This window comes from Tyto alba, unplaced genomic scaffold, assembly GCF_018691265.1.
Source record: "Tyto alba isolate M040663 unplaced genomic scaffold, T.alba_DEE_v4.0 Super-Scaffold_9, whole genome shotgun sequence".
NCBI classification, from domain to species: Eukaryota; Metazoa; Chordata; class Aves; order Strigiformes; family Tytonidae; genus Tyto; species Tyto alba.
In genome coordinates this window covers 36300394-36317093 of record NW_024881330.1, presented here as the reverse complement: position 1 = coordinate 36317093, position 16700 = coordinate 36300394, and positions in this window count along the sequence as shown.

Genomic DNA, 16700 nt, shown 5'->3' with positions numbered 1-16700 from the left:
TCCTGGAATGTTACTATTTCTCTGAAGTTTTAAATATAAATACCTGTCATCTCACTATCAGAGTAAATTTCCTAATACAGAATTTAAGAAAAATTCCAAAAATTCCTTCGTGTCTCTGCATTTGATAGAAGGTTTACATTAGCAACTAGTATTTGGGTATCAGTGGCTTCAAGCTACCTCCTACGGTTTCCTAAAGGTATGAAATCACATTTTTCATGTGTCAGTGCTGAGATTTATACAGTAGGAAGACTTAGGCTAGGATAGCAATTGTGTAAAGGTTATCTTAAAAGAAAGCTGCAGATGAATTTTCAGCCTCATGGAAAGCATTATCTATGCTACAAGCAGGTCTGGTTTTGAACAACTCCTCCTATCGTACCTATTTAAAATCCTTCTGCATGGGTGTTTGCGAGTTTTGAGTTCAGAATCATGCTAGGGGTGTGAAGTAAATCATGAAGATTTCATCTTTACTGTTGGTGGTCTTTACTGAAGAATTTTATTTTTTTTTTTACTTGCATTAACACAGCCCTCCAAAGCCATCCCACAAATCCTTGGTTCCTAGCTTCTCTTAGGATATTAGGAGAAATCAAGCTGAAGCTGGGTACAGCAATGGATACATGAGATACAGGACTTCTCATTTGTTAGTATTTCGAGTCACATTGCCTTGGAAGCAACTTGTGAGGACCTTAAAATCACAATCTTGGTGGCTAAGCACCAGGAGTTAGGCAGAAGCATCCCAGTGAGAGACTGCGGAACCTCGCTGTGCCTCAGCTTCCCATCCGCAAGCTAGACAGGAGTGTGAAGCTGAGAATTTCCCTTTTCAGGTGATATGCTGATAAACCCTAACAGAAGACTGTGAACTCCAAGAAGATGAGCAACATGACCTGGCTTCACCAGCAGGTGGTTCTGTTAGCAATTGCAATTGCAATCGCAAAGAAAACTCATCTACATGAAGTGGATAAGCAGGCACTTCTTTATTCCAGCACTGGGGAACACAGGCGATAGCTCCGCCAAAAACCTGTTCACCAACAGGTGCAAAGCACAACATATTTATACACTTTTTTAGCAGAGTCATAGTTACCTCAGATTCTTTACACAAAAATGCATAGAATGCTCGCTTCTTAATTTGATCTTTATAATGATTAGTTTTATCAATGACCTCACCTTATCCATGTCCCTATTCTAAAGTAGTCATTGGTTAACTTTACTGATTGTAATCATTGATATTAAAACCAAAGAGGGGAGGATAATGATTAGCATATTCATGTTATTTCCTGGAAATCATTATCATATCCAAATGTCTCTAACACATGCCTGGTAATGTTGGACAGGATCCTCTGGTGGCCACTGATAGTCTTCCTCACTGTGTCGGTTGATTGAACTCCATCCTTGGGCATGCTCATTTCACCCTTTGGCCAATCTCCCAAACCAAGGCCAGTTTCTTCTGGTACCCATTGCTTTAATTCAGAGTCCATAACTATTTCCATAGTAGTTGAGGCAAACACAATGCTAGTTGCTCATTCCTAAAACCTTGACGTGTCCTATTTTCTCATAGCTACTATAACTCTATATCACCCATATAACCAAAAATCAAAATCATATTCTAAGATTCAAGCTATTTCATTAGGGTAACTGTAACAGTTTTGCATAGTTAGAGAAGGTGTGAGGAAATTATATTGTTGCAGAGTTAAGGTGCAAGTGGAATTCCACATTAGCCCAGACTGTGAATGTTTTCTCCATCCTGCTAAGGTTCACAAACACATGGCCCCAAGCAGGAAGATTTTAAGCCAGTTTTGCTACTGGCACCCAAGCCTTGCAGGGGACTCTCCTGCCCTGCCACCTCCAGCACAAGACCCTGAGAGTGTGCCAGGCTTGATGCACTGCACAAGGGAGCTGCTTTCCCAGGGCCGACACAGGGCGGGGGCAGGCGTGCTTCACTGGCTGAGATAAGCATTTAAGCAGCTTGCAATAATCCTTTCATTAATTAAACCACACTAAGCAGATTTGCGTGGTCTTCAAAATGAAGTCAAACATGAGGGGAAAGGAAAGTGCACCTAGCCTGATTGCACAAAGGCAGCACAGGCCCTGGGCCTCCCTGCTGCCTGGCCGCGGCACGAGGCTGGCTGCAGCAGCCAGCCCGTCCGGGCTTTGAACAGGTCACCCGGGCTTAACACAAAGTCCTTTCTCCCCTGTCACTGAGGGCAGTTGAGAAGCAATGTGACTGCAGGGATCTTGGCACTCACAGCTTATGGAGAAGTGCACAGCTCTCCAGACGCTTTTGGTTTGCTGCTTTCCTACCATGCTCAGGGGCAGTCAAGAACTTGAAGCAGCCAAGGCCCAACACCTATTGAAGTCTCCAACCCACCTCATCTGATTATTCCCATCACTCCATCTCCCTTCTGTTCTCCGAAACATGCTCTTCACTTCATCCCTTCCCTGCTCCTCAACTCTCCTTGCATTGTCTTCTCTTCCCCCCCCACCCCCCATTACTCCCTTGACCTTTACTTTGCTCTGATAAGACCCCTAAAAAACCCAGCCTCTTTTTCACAGATATTCAGGTATCAACTGATACCTTCCACCTGTCCTTTTTTTTCATTACCTGTTCTTCTCCCTTTCCCATTACCCCTCACCCCGCTCAGACACATGCAAGCCAGATAGCCATCACAGGACACAGACAGCAATCCTGCTGGCAGACGGCACTGAAAGAACAATCAGCTCCTGCTGCCAAGCCCCTACATACGTGCAAAGTGCTGTGGAGCTGAGCACAACCGGCTACAGCAAGAGAGCACAACAGGGGCTTGGCCAGGCACGCAGACAGCCATTCCTTCCCCAAAGTCACTCAGCGAGAGGCTGTTTCATCATCTCCTTCCCTCCTGCACAGGCACCAGTTTGCGGGGATGCTCTCTTTGTCCTGAATCTGCCACCAGCGTGGTGGCCACCGCTTCTGACATTGGGCCATGTTGCTTCTTATGGGAGCCATGCTCTCAAGGATTACATGGTGAGGCTCTTCCTAATCATTGTCTGGGCATATGCTCCTGCCACCACGAATGGCATTATCTGACCTGGTATGCATTTCCCTGCAATGCACCCAGACCTGCCAGCACCAAGTGATCACAGAAAGGTCATTATGTTAGGCCATGCAGAAGATTTCTGTCCAGGGTAATGTGGGAAGGAACAACTCAGGAGAGGGTTTCATAGAAAGCCCATTGCTCCCCAGGCCAGAGGAGTCAGGATGGCAGGAACCACAACATGGGGCTGACTCTGCCAGCCCAGACCTTCCTCTAGGCACCCCTGGACTGTAAGACAATCTAATTACCAATAGTAATTACTTAGTAGTTACTCAGTAAAATGTGATATTACTATATTACATTTGTTTTCTCAATATTCCCACTACAAACTATATATCCCATTCCAATCCATGTCATCCTGTTTGAATAGTAGCTGCTGAAATTTTTTCCTCATGTTCCTTGGGACTGCAAAAAAGAGGCTACTTAAAACCTGCCTGGGCCTCTAATACTAAAGGTCTTCCTTGAATTATACATATCAGGTGTTAGTTACCTGCCAAAACATTCATAGCTTAAACGGGGTGAACCAGCTTATCAAGTATGGTAGCTCCATCACATGTTGAAATCTTTTTCATTCTTCAGGTGTGCCTAGGGGGGAAAACCCCCCCCCTCACCACAACAAAATCCAGAAAAGTAGGAAAACAGCTGATTATATGCAAAAGAAAAGAAAAAACCTCTTCTATTTATTTTCTCTATATTCTTTCTTTCAGATATGTGGAAATATTATTCTAAAATACATATAAGGGATGAGATTAAAAAAAAAAAAAAAAGAATTGCAAAAAGAAGGAAAGATCTGATGAGCATGATATCACCCTAAAAACAAATGAAATATTTTAGGTTAGAATCCATCTCACTCAGCATATATTTTAACAAATGGATTGCAATGTACAGAGGACAGTGAAATTCCCCTGTTCCTGATACCCCAGGGGTCTGAGCTATAGCTTTCATTCTAGGACATTAATGGAAGATTCCTAACCAGACTGAGTTTACTAAAACAAAAACAACTCAAGGTCACACTTCTTAGGATGAGATACGTTCAATATAATCACTGAAAAGGGCACATATGTTCCATGCAGTTGTACTTACAGATGTCAATCATATATGTTCTTACTTTTTGAAACCTTAAGTGTAATGGGGATATATTTATGTTAAAAGGCATTAAAAAAATCAAGAAATCAATTTCTGGTAAGAAGTGTTCATATGAGGAAGAGCAAATGTTCTTTCCAGCCCTTTGGGTCCCTTTTTTAATTTTTTATTTTTGGCTGACAGACATTGTGGTAAAGTACAGCAGAGGCTTTGTAACAGTTTATTGATGAGGAGTAGCCAAGGACATCCGCGGTCTTGAAAACCCACTAGCAAGGCAAAAAAAAAAAAAAAACAAACAAACAAAAAAACAACAAAAAAAACACAAAACAAAACAAAAAAATAATCTCAAAACTATGAAGTGAATTTTAAAAAGACCACAGAAAGCTCCAGTTCATGCCTCCTGGGGTCTCCCATTGGAATTCTTTGAACAGCTCCCCTGTTTTTTTTCTGTAGGGATTTCCTGTATCAATAAGAAACCAGCTGATCTTCTGGAGCCCAGAAGAATTCAGTCTGTTCCTTAGATAAAACATGCCATGACCAGAGGAAGCAAAAAAGCTCAAGTGGTGTACCTGGAGAGCTGTACTCTTTCACAAGAAGAAGAGTAACATTTTTCAGATACGGAGATGCCGCTATCGGAGTTCTGCGCTATCCACAAAACTCTCCAGGCAAACTTCACAGACACTGGGAAGTCTGGTCATGGAGGACCAGTTGTAGGATTTGCCCCTCAAAGTTATGTTTTTCTCGGAAAGAAACCCGCACTGTCCTGACACTGTTGGACAGAGAGAGACAGTTTTTTTGACTTGTTGACAGAAAAAAATTCAGAAACTGAAATGATTATTTAAAATGATGAAGATTAAAAAAAGTCACAGTGACAGTCTGACCTCTGGCTAAAACTAGCAAAACAACACTAGCAAAACAGTGATTTAAAAGAAAACAAAAATAAAAATTACATGTGCATACACACATAAACACACACACCCCCTCCAGTCCTGTAACTACAGACTCATTATAATGGTGCCTCAACAGCTTAAAAAGGCACTGGTACCACAGTTTTATTACACCTTATTTTCTACTTCTTTAGAAATATAAAATTGTTAAAAATTAATGTGTTGGCATTGTCTTTAGTACTGTGAATTCACATATATCAAAATATTTATTAAATGCTATTCCCTATTTAAGGAAGTAAATCCTGTGTACTGCAAAATATGAAGGAAAGCACGATGTTCATTTCACTTCAGACTTTAGGCATGTGATTTGTTATTTTGTTATTGCAAGTTTAGGTTTTTAAATCAGGTAACACAAAATGTTGTGTATTTTGTGCAGCTCTGGTGAACTGCAAACATGAAAATATATAACATTCACATTGTAGCTTATACATTGTTTACTGTCCTTACCTCAACATGTCTTTGTAAATACATACGTGTACGTTTACACACAAGAGAGTTAAGAATCAAAATGGTCAGGAGCAAAGAAGAAAACGGTAATTTTAGACCTTAGGTTGTACTGTGACAAATATTTAATACAGAAATAAATGAGATCGTGAGCCTTCCTCTTTTAAGGAATGTTATCGTTGTACCTTATGCCACTGTTCACAGGTGGGAAAGGAGTACTGACAAGGATGTTGTCTCCCATTGCCCCATCCCTAGTTATTATTTTCACTTTATCTCATACATAAAATAAGGGTAAAACTTTGACAATTCACTGAAATGAGAATTCTTTGTTCAATTCTTCTGTTTAATCTCTTTGGATTCCTACAGCATGTCCATCACTCAATCTGAGCATCCACTAATGCAATTTTTTCTTTTGTAGGAACCTCCCCCTACACCTGTGGGAAATATTTGCCAAGTGCCTGTGTTCAGCATCAAATATCATAATGAGAAGTTTGACATCTAGGCCAAATATTAATTGGAATATCTTAATTCATCTTCAGTTTTCAGGCTTGTGTTGAATTTGTTGTTCATCCAAAGACCCCACCCTCATGTTCTACTTGTCAAATGACTCATGTTCTACTTGTCATGTTTTTACACCTGAAATATATAAAGCAATATGTATAAAGCAATAGTAATCAATAATTATGCTGCGTGCTGGAGCTAAATTCTGTAATGTTAATACTCAGATGAGAGTCTCTGAGCCCCTCTGCCCCAGGCTATTCTCTTTCCAGTGGCTGAGGTGCAGAAAACACTTGCAACTCAAGCAAGTGTTTTTGCAATGGATGTTGTGCACCTGTGTGCCTTTCCACCAGGCCCTAGACTGTGAGTAGAATGTGAAGGGAGTAGCTACTGAATATTATTAAGGAAATAAGAGGTGTAACAGGCCATAAGTATTTAAACATAAATATTACTCCTGTTTTTCTTTTTAAAGAACTGGCTAATAAGGAGCAAATTCTAAGCAGCATAATTGGTGTAGCAGTAGGGTTTTAATCAAGCAATTCAGACATCTGTCTCTCTTCTAAAGACCATGTATGTCTTAGCTCTTTTCCCATATATGTGCTAATTATAATCTTGAAAGTTTAAGTAGGTACAAAGTTGTGTCAATTTGTTCACTATTTAAAATAACAAAAAGGCTTCATCTCCAAGGAGAAAGTCTACACAAAAGGAAATTCAGCAATGCGGGAGAAGGAAATTCCAAGTATACGTAAAACCCTATAACAAATAACTTCATTAAAAAGGGGGAGAAATGTAACCGAAAGCAAACTGCCTGGGATATTCTGAAGAGCTACTAGACCCCCAGGTGCAATGGGGGATAGATGCATTCCACTGACCAGTTCCAGTGGAGAGTGAGTTGTTAGCTTTGCAGACTATGAAGTGGGTTCCTGAGCGTGGTTACAGAGGCACATACAATTACACAGATTACACAGTGATCCAGCAAAAAGCATCATCAAAGCATGTAAATGCAAGCTCTGCCCTTGGAAGCTGGGCAAAAGGAACTGAGCAAATGGGATTAGGAAGACATAGGCAGCAGGACAAAGACAAGGACCTGGCAGAGACTAGCACACCGAAATGTTCAAGAGGGAAACTGTCCTCACTTTGGACTGGGCCAATGAAGAAATAGTAAATGGTGGTTACAAATGTGCTGATCCACTGCTTATGACACTGAGGTTTAGAATAGCTCACATGCACTATGATGTTCCTTCGTTGCTCTTTTTTCCCCCCATACACTGGGAGAAGCAATGTATTGTAGAGCACACAAAGCAAGGGTTGGTTGCAAGCAGCCTATAGAGCCGGCACGTGCTGCAGCTCCCTTCCAGGCTGTGCACTGGGGCTCCTTCCCTTGGAGAATATGCCATAGTGGGAGAAGGAGGCAAAGCTGGCTGTGGGAAGTACATGTCTGTGTCTCACTTCTGTATAGTAATTTTTGTGAGGTCCATTAACATGGATTTGGGCTCTCCTTTTGGCATCAGTCTCTGCAGTGCAAGGAAAATAATTTAGCTGACCTGTCGCCATTCCATTTGGAAAAATAAGAATATGCTATCCTCATCTGTCCTTATAAAAACATCTGAAGATCTCAGGAAAATAGGTGTGAATCGATATCACACTGGGACATTAAAATGTGCCCACTGTAGCTCTCCCAAGTTTCTGACCATGTCCATCAGCCCTGCTTCCACTTTTAGTGCCTTGGGAAGACCCTATTTCAGCAGAGAAATCACTGAGTAACAGGAGGTCACTAAAATAGCTCCAACATCTTTCTCTGTTGCAGGGTTCCACCCTGTCCTGGCTGCTTTAACAGGCCCTTGGAGAAGGTGGCAGTCAGAAGTCAGCAAGAAAGAGGTTTGGAAGAGACCAACCTGCCCTACACAGCTGGGAGCCAGAGGTGTTGTCAAGACCAGCTCAGCCCAGCCAGAAGCTCCAGGATTGGGGTCATTGTCCTGCAAAGGAGCCATTGTAGTGAAATCAATAGGGACGTTTTAAAATACCTTTACATGTCAATTCTAGTGTCAGAGCAGAGCAGGTCAAAGAGGGTTGACCCTCATAGCAGGTTAAACTCCTGAGGGTGGAGATAATCTCACAGCAGGAAGGGAGGAAAGTGCTGTGCCACCTGTGCCAAGATGCTTTCACACTCCCCATCCCCAGCTTTAGGCTACAGAGCTGGCCATTACCAGAGTCATTGTCATTATTATCTTTAAATCTGCTGCCTCCCATTCAGGCATCTATCAGGAAAAGACCCAAGACCCTATTAGTGCAGGCAATAAGCCCCCAGAAGGAGGGGAGGAAACTCGTTTATACATAAATTAATGTTCTTACTGGCTACATTCCTATCAGTTTTGTTAATTCTGAAGTAATTTATTGGTAAATGGGATTTTACCACCCTTTCCCATCAATCAACCGGACAAGTCTCGTACCAGAATTTTTTTTTATTGCCACACACAGTAATTTACCAGTCACAAACAGTTATGATCTTCTGGCCTGGGGGAAGCTGAGTGTTAACACTCAGTTCCTGTATGAAAACCGTGCGCCCAAAAGGCACCACTGCTAATGTGTCCTGGCTGGGTCTGTGATACCTGCCTTCCTGCTCTCAAGGTACAGTTCAGAAAGTCAGCAGTTCCCTATTAAACTTGAATTATTTGTGAAAGAATATCAACCCCTCTCCAAATGATGCTTTTCCTGGAGGAGAAGCTTCCATTGCAAGTGCACATTAGAGATTTGAACACAGTGGTTAGAAAAGCCTGTGTATTTTACTCATGTAAAAAACGTGTTAGAACAGCCATGAGTGTTCATCCCCACCTCAGCAAGTCAAGTCCCTCTGGGAATCAAATTCCTCAAGCTTATTCAGATATGTTTTACCCTGGTCTAGACAGCCAGTCACAAAAGACAATATCTGAAAGGTTCTCATTTGTGACTTGAAGTTAATTTAATATTTTACTGATAACTGCCTAAAATAAGAAAAAAAAAAAAAGTAATAAACTTTTCCCTCTCTCAGCTATTCTTTTGGGGAATGGAAATATTTGATTATGATAGAATCTTTAAAGATCTGGGTACAAAAAACAATTAACTTCTTGATATATTGTTATCCAAGTGAATGGAAATGGGTGGAAGCTGACAATAGTCCTATAGCTGTCTTGGGAAAAAAAAAAAAAAAAAAAATCTCTAAATTAGATGCAGGTTTAAGTAAAATAATCCAAACTCATGAAATTGAGTGTAAAGAGCATGGTCTTCAAGGTGATGAATAGTACTAAGAGACCTCTTTACCCCTCCGAAGGTAGTTAACTGAGCCGACTGTCTCAAGCTTTGACGCTTTTAAATGTCATGTTTAGCAAGGAAAAAATGGATTGAATTTGTAAAATCTTTGCCCTTTTTCTCCAGCCATACGTTAACCCACTGAACTGTGTAATTCTTTAAATTTCTTTTATTCCATACCCTGCAAGTGATGATGAAAAGAGAGCTGCTCTCACGGGGCCACCTGGCCGTGGCAGGACTTGACCATGTTGCAGCTAAGGCACCTCAGACTAAACTCTGGCAGGTTAAACTTCTGATGAGTTTCTAATGACTGTAAAAACTCCCCTTTGGCCTTGGGTGTTATAACTATTTATGAGGTTGACCTTTAATTAGTCTCTCGTGTAGAAATCTTTGATAATATGTCTTTGAAAGCTTGACAAATACGGACCTACACAGCACAGATCAATACCAATATAGTAACACTACGAAGTAGAGCAGCTTCCACAAAAGCAGATGCTAAAATGTATTAACAGCAAAGCCACTTCAAAGGACTTAGCCCTTCAGATGGACACTGTCAGCTCTTTCATATTACGGAAGGGTGTATGGAATGTAAAAAAAAAAAAAAAAAAAAAAAAAAGCAAGGGATGCCAAATATCAACTCAACATAAAGACTGGAAAGGCTATGAACCACCATCCCACTGGGGCCCAAGGGAACCACAGCTGTCATTGGCAGTCAGACAAGAAGAGTGGCTGCCATCTGTCATTGCTGTAAAGTCTTCTGCTCATCCTCCATACAGGTAGGGCTGGGAAATAAATTGATGATGTTGAGCACTTAGTTTGAAAGTCACAGCATTTCTTGAAAAGAAGCTCTAGCAAATTCACTCTTTTTTGCAACATGAATGTCATCCAAAGGAGTAATGAAACAGAGTGGATAGTTACTACTTCTATATTCAGTTTACTTGAATATTCAGTATTGCTTGATTTTTCAGAAGGACATTTTTAATAGGCTTTATACATATGCATGGGCGTACCTACATGTACACAAATGCACATATGTACACACAAATACTAAACACGGAGTCAGTAATATTCTGTTAACAATGGTGAATACACTTGGAAAATAGTTACACAGTGCAGTGGAAGGGGTTATCAGTACAACCATACAGTTCTATAAAACAGAAGCAAATAGGAATCTCATAATCCGTAATACTTAATTTTGATTTTAACCCACCTAGCATAATTCTGTTATTATAATGTCAGTTTAATACCTTGTGTCATAAGTATTATGGAAACAAGTGGGTTTTTCTCCTATGACAATGATTAAAAGCACAGACCTGTACAAACACAATATGCATCATCTTTGGCCATCGTTGTACATTATACAGAATTTCCATTTGTTCTAACCTAATGAAATTCTGCTGCAAGAAAGATGAGTCCCAACAACTTAGATTGAAAAAGTAAAGATAAAATTTAAAAGATTTTATAATAATTTTGATTTCCTTATTGCTGCTAGAAAAAGAAGTGATATATCTACAAGATAGATATAATTGATATAATAGATAAGTGTCAGAGACCAAAAAGTTCCATGGATTTGGGGGGAGGTTTTAAATTCTACCAGTCACTTTGTTTTCCTTCTATTCTATCCCCAAAATTAACTTCTATTCCCTTATTCAGAAAAACTACTGTTCTTCCTTCTCTTTCCCTTTGAACCTTTTTGTCATAACAACATCCTGGCCAAAACAGCTCCCATGAGACAAAATCAATCAAAGCCATAAAAGAAGAATGTTTTTTCTTCCCAGGCCTTACTGTTCATGTCTAATACAAAACTGACAGCAATTAAAATAGGTTAGACAGATCATCTGAATAGATCTAACCAGTTACTCTAACCAAAATCAACACACCTTTTTCATTTTAATAATATACAGTTAAAAAAAAATATTAAACCAAACTATGTTAACACAGTGATACCAGTTTCATAGCAGTGTAGAAACACAGGAGGAGCTTAAAAGCCCTAAATCCAGGTGCCTTCCCCACATGGACTTAAGCTCAGAGTAGTTTTCTCTACCTCCCTGCCTGCAGATCTGGCACCTGAGCTGTCCCCCTGATGGAAACAAACTCAAAAAAAAAACAAACAAACAAACAAACAAACCTACCAGAAAGGCTCCTTCTTCATCCATCCTTTCCAAAACCTCCAAAATATTAGTCTGAGCACACGCCTGGGAAGGGACCTGGTGGGAAAAGTAAAGAATCCAGGTGCTTCAGCAAATAACCAAATATCTCTTTTCCATGATTTTTCCCTTTTGCTGACATGTTTTTTCATGCTGAATTTTGTTTTGTGTGTACTAGAGTAACTGTGTGTGGGCTTCTTTGAGTTCTGAAACTGAGGGAAAAAGGCTTAGAAGGAGAGGCATGGGTTAAATAGAAACCTACCGTGATAGATTAATAAATATAGTAATATCCGTACAAGCTTTCATACCACCCTTGACCATAGGTCCATTTTAGTAGGGAGAAAAATTCATTTTGACTAGCAAAGGTCTGGATGGGCCTTGCTACACTGTGTGGAGCAAGGACACCCAGCAGAGGTCTGTCTCAGCTGCCCAGGCCTCGGGGGGGCCATGGCGTGAAGCATTTTTCACTGCCAGGGTGGGGAAGGAAGCCTTAGAGACGGCAGCTCTAGACACACCAGGGCAGAAGATCCAAGCAAGCGTTGCTGCCCTCCAGGGCAGGGCTGGCAAACTTTCCGCACTGCACGTGGCTTACGGAGGGGAAAACCCCCAGCCCCACCGGCATCCTTCAGGGCTGCCATCTCCCGTGCTCCCTGTTCCCCCGTCTGGCCCGTCCCCAGTAGCAGCAAGAGCGGGGTGCTGCCAGCCTGCGTCCCAGCTCGATGGAGGGTACATGGTGTGGGGGGGGAACAGCCACACATCAGGCTGCAGGGGAGGTTCAAGAAAGTGAATGGATCCCCCTTTGGTTGTTTCCTTGGGGTTTTCACATCCCTGAAAGAAAAAAAAAAAAAAAAAAAAAAAATCCACTTTTCATTAAAAGAGTCGGTTGAGTCTGTTGGTGAAACTGATACTGCAGAAATATATGTTCCTGCATGCTGCCTTCCTGCTCCATAATGGCTCTTGCATTAGGAACTGGGCGGGGGGGGGAGTGGGGGGGGGGGGGGGGTCAGGGACTGCTGTTGTCCATTTGCTTTAGTAAAGATTGCTATTGAATGAAACCTTTAATGGGGTGTTTATACTCCCACTCAGCTAAGAGCTCTGAGCTTGTGGCAGAGTAGTCTTTCCCTCCACCTTGACAGCTATTAGAGAATCAATACAGGTAATCCTTCAGCTGGCCACCAGCACCCACCCGCCGTGGGGCTGTCCTGGCCGCTGCCGTGGGGTCACTTGTGGGAAAGTGAGACTTCCCTGGGGAGCGGCCTGCCACCATGTCCCCACTGTCACTGTGCCAGGCCAGCGCCCTCCCAGCCCTGCAGCCCCAGAGGGAATGCCGGGAACACCACCCACCTCGCTTGGATTAAGGCAAAGGATGGATTTGACCCTTTCTCCCTAGAGAGAAGGGGCTCCACAGCTCAATTTCACTTCAGGGTTTATCTGTGAACTGCGTTTTTTGGCCAATATAACCCAAGAATTCATCCCTTTCCCCTTCCTTGACAGAGGACGTTTTCTCTGCTACCGCATTTGTTTATGACCAAGGTGTCTCCTACGGGTTCTGCTCAAGTCTCTGCAGTCTAAGGGGGAGAAATTTCATTTTTCTCACCGCTACTTTCCAGACTGAGAATACCATAGCTTTGCAGGGCTGTGTGGCATTCTCACACTAAGGCACGCGACAGCGCTCTCTACACTGCTAAACTTTTGGGCTAGCCAGAGGTTAGTGCTCTGAATTTAAGCCTGGTTTGCCACTGCTGTAACGCAGCAAAGCTGGGGGTTCCAGGACAGTCTCTACAGCGAGAGCTGCTGCAGAGTGACCATCTGGGGATGGAGGTGGAGTAGAGTCACTGGGGTCCCTGTAGGACAGGCAGAGGTGCTGACACTCTCCTCCAGTGCTCCCGCATACCCCCAGTTGCCAACACCCAACACCAGGTGCCTTCGAGGGACTGGCTTTTCAGAAAAGGCATTCACTAGTGGAGATTAAGCCTTTTTACAGCTTAAGTCAAACACCATAGAAACAAGACAGTTGCTGGTCTCACTGAAAATCTGGTTGTGTTTTACATGAGGTCAAAAAAGAAGGAAAGCAGACAGCAAAGCCCGAGTCTCCTGACACCTCTTGTGTGCCCAAGGCCCTCCACTGTGTGCATTAAGGAGAGCCAGAAGAAAGAAGGTGCAAGAGGAAAAAGACGAATGAAGGTGACAGTGACTGCGTGTGTAGGGGTGAAAGCCCCAGTGCTTGCTGCAGAGGCATGTAGGGCACTGGGGACCCCGAGAAACTGCTTTCTGAAAGAGGGGACAGCCAGTCAGAGCTCCCCTGGTGAACGATGTCTCTTGTTCAATGGACAGTTTGGCACTAATCAATATTTGTTTGTGGCATTATCTTCAATTCACTAAGCTCCTAGCTGCTTTTTGCCTTCCCTCGGTGGTGGTTAACCACCTCCCTTTTCCCCACCTCCCCGAGTCCCCTGGGGAGCACAGCGGACAGGGACCAGGACGGCGGGGGGATGGGGCTCAGGCATTTGAAGAGCAGGGAGATGCTGAAGGCGGCAGATGTTGGTGGCCAGGCCTTTTGTTCCCTGCACTTGCCAGCCTGAGCTCTGGGACCACCTTTTTGTTTTGTCTGGCCATTGTCATTCACCAAGAAGGGGCTTTTCAGGAGTTACACCGCTGCTCAACCCCCACTGCCCCAACAAAACAGCTGAGATGATTGCCCTCATCCTCTGGTTTCTATTTAGATCACTTTCCATTTAACGTTTAAAAAACCCTGACACAGTTAATGCAAAACACTTAAAATCCGCTAGTGTCTTACATGGTTGATTCATCCCAACGACTTGACTTGCTGCTCCCCTTGGCAGGACCGTTTTTAATCCTAGTTAGGAAAAACAGCCAGGGTGCCCATGTCAAGTCTAGGGAAGTCATGCTAGAGCCAGTTTAAGCCAAACTGAGTGAGAAACATAGGTACCTATTGCACATAAGAGTATTACTGTAGTCACTATCAATGAGAATGTCACTTCTGTCCCATATTTGATGATGCCAAGAAATGGGAGAGGTGGATCTAGTACAGCATGCAAAGTCACAGCCAGGTCCCTCAGAGCTGCAGGGATGTCCTGCCTTCAGCAGCCTCAGCTCAAAAATGTCCAGCGGGAGCATTGAGTACCGTGGTGTCTGCTCAGGAGCGACCTAGCAGCTGGGGCTTCCCAGGGAAAGGACTGAGCCTTTACAGTTGGCTTGGTCACAAATATTCTCCCTTCGGTTGAACTTGCAGTACGGCCTCCTCCATGCACGAGGCTTTCTGCCCCGTGCAGTCATGCTGGGAACCTGCCAGATGAAAAAAAGTGCGTACACACAAACACCCTCCCCCTCCCTGCTTCTGATCTGTGTGTATAAATACTGAAACCCCACTCCAAGATGGGCTGGCGGGAGCCGCTGGCAGCATGGCCACAGGTGGAAGTAAATGTGCAAATCCCCGTGGAGGAAAACCTCAGCTCATTGGATGCACGCAGGGTACATGTACACAGGGGCATTCCCTAAATCTAAATCAAAACTCTCCTAAACCCTCTCCGGCACAGTATGTTTGCACTGCCAATCACTGCACTTTCCCTGCAGGGGAAGGAACGCTGTTGTGGGCTGGCAGGACGGCTCAGCCTGCCCTCCCTCCTGCTCCCTGCTGCTTTATTTCTCCCCACCCCGCTGTGAAGTGCGTGCCACCCCCGCTGCCCCCCAGCCCCAGCACAGCTGGGACTCGCTATTCAGAAGGGAGAAGACGATGCTATAGGGTAGTTAAATGATATAAGGTAGTTAAATGCCCTTTTTAGTGCTCAGTCCGGATCCATCTCCTTGCTTGCAAGTGGGAATGAACTCAGTCCAGACCTGAATGACCACAGCTTCCATGAGCTACTGGTACACTTTAAGGCCCAATCCATCAAGACACTGGGTGCCTTTGACTTCTAAGGCAGTCAGCTGCTACCCAGCAGGATAAGGACTACAATTCCCAGTAACAGACAGTTTGACTCTGTAATGACTTACAAATGACACAGAAAACACCCTTCAACCATTTGGTAGTATCCCAAAGATACAACTCCAATGTGTTGGGCAGAAAACAGCCTATAGCCCATTAGTGTACACTGCAGCCTCCAATAAATTATTTTCATCCTTTCTATGAATCTCGTTGTAATAACATTATTAACATCAACATTTACATATACAGGTTTAATGTGCAAGACAACCAATACCTTCAATCACAAGTACAAGCGAAATCCTTCACATACTCCTCTACAGACAACTCATCACACAAAACTGTAGAAGAGTGCTAATATTTTGGTATAAGATATTTGGGGGTTCTTCAAGCAGAAGAAAATGCACACAACTAAAAGCATTACAGAATATGCACAACTTAAATAAATAACCCTTGTTCACAAGAAACAAACCTGCATGGGAAGCTAACCGTGTAGTTCATAGCACTTTGAAGCCATTCCTAGTCATAATATTTATTTCATTACTAGATAGTTGATGATTTCAACAAATCATGAGTTAGTTATGGGAATGAACCAGCAAAGCTTTTACCTCGTCTTCACATTTTTCGGCCAGGGTTCTCTATGCTTGGGGAAAACCATCTCCATATAGACAGGCATCTGGAAATAACATTCAGTTCCCCCACCTGTACTTCAGCATGGTTTGTGGACATAAATGCTGCGACAATTTTCTGCTCAGGAGTGAATTTTACCTGTTTAGAGCTCACCAGTTCAGCCCTCAGTATGTACAAAATTCAGCCTGCTGTATTATGGGAATCTCTGATATTCAAATAAGCAAAAAAATTCAGAACAAAAGGTAATCTTCATTCTACCCTAAAATCTACATACATTACGTGCAATACCAATGGCTTGCTTATTTCAGATACTGCTTAGTGCTGGGCCTCAGTATTTTACTTTCAAGTAAGTGGTTCTATAAATATTTTTTAAAATATTTTAACCATGAGAACAATGAGGACAGAGCAACTTAAGGTACAGTAAAACATATAAAATTAGTGCAAATCAGTGTATTTATAGATACAGTATCTGCATGCTATAATTAAATGTTCAGATAACATTTTTCCTAGCTCTGTGCTGATTTAAAGAGATTGTTAAGGTTGGCACAAAATAAAAACTTTATGATCTCTGATACTTACTTGCAAAGTCCTTGTTAATCCTTGCTGATCTAGGATATTAAGAGAACCTCGTCATCCCAGTAACATCAACCTGTCTGTG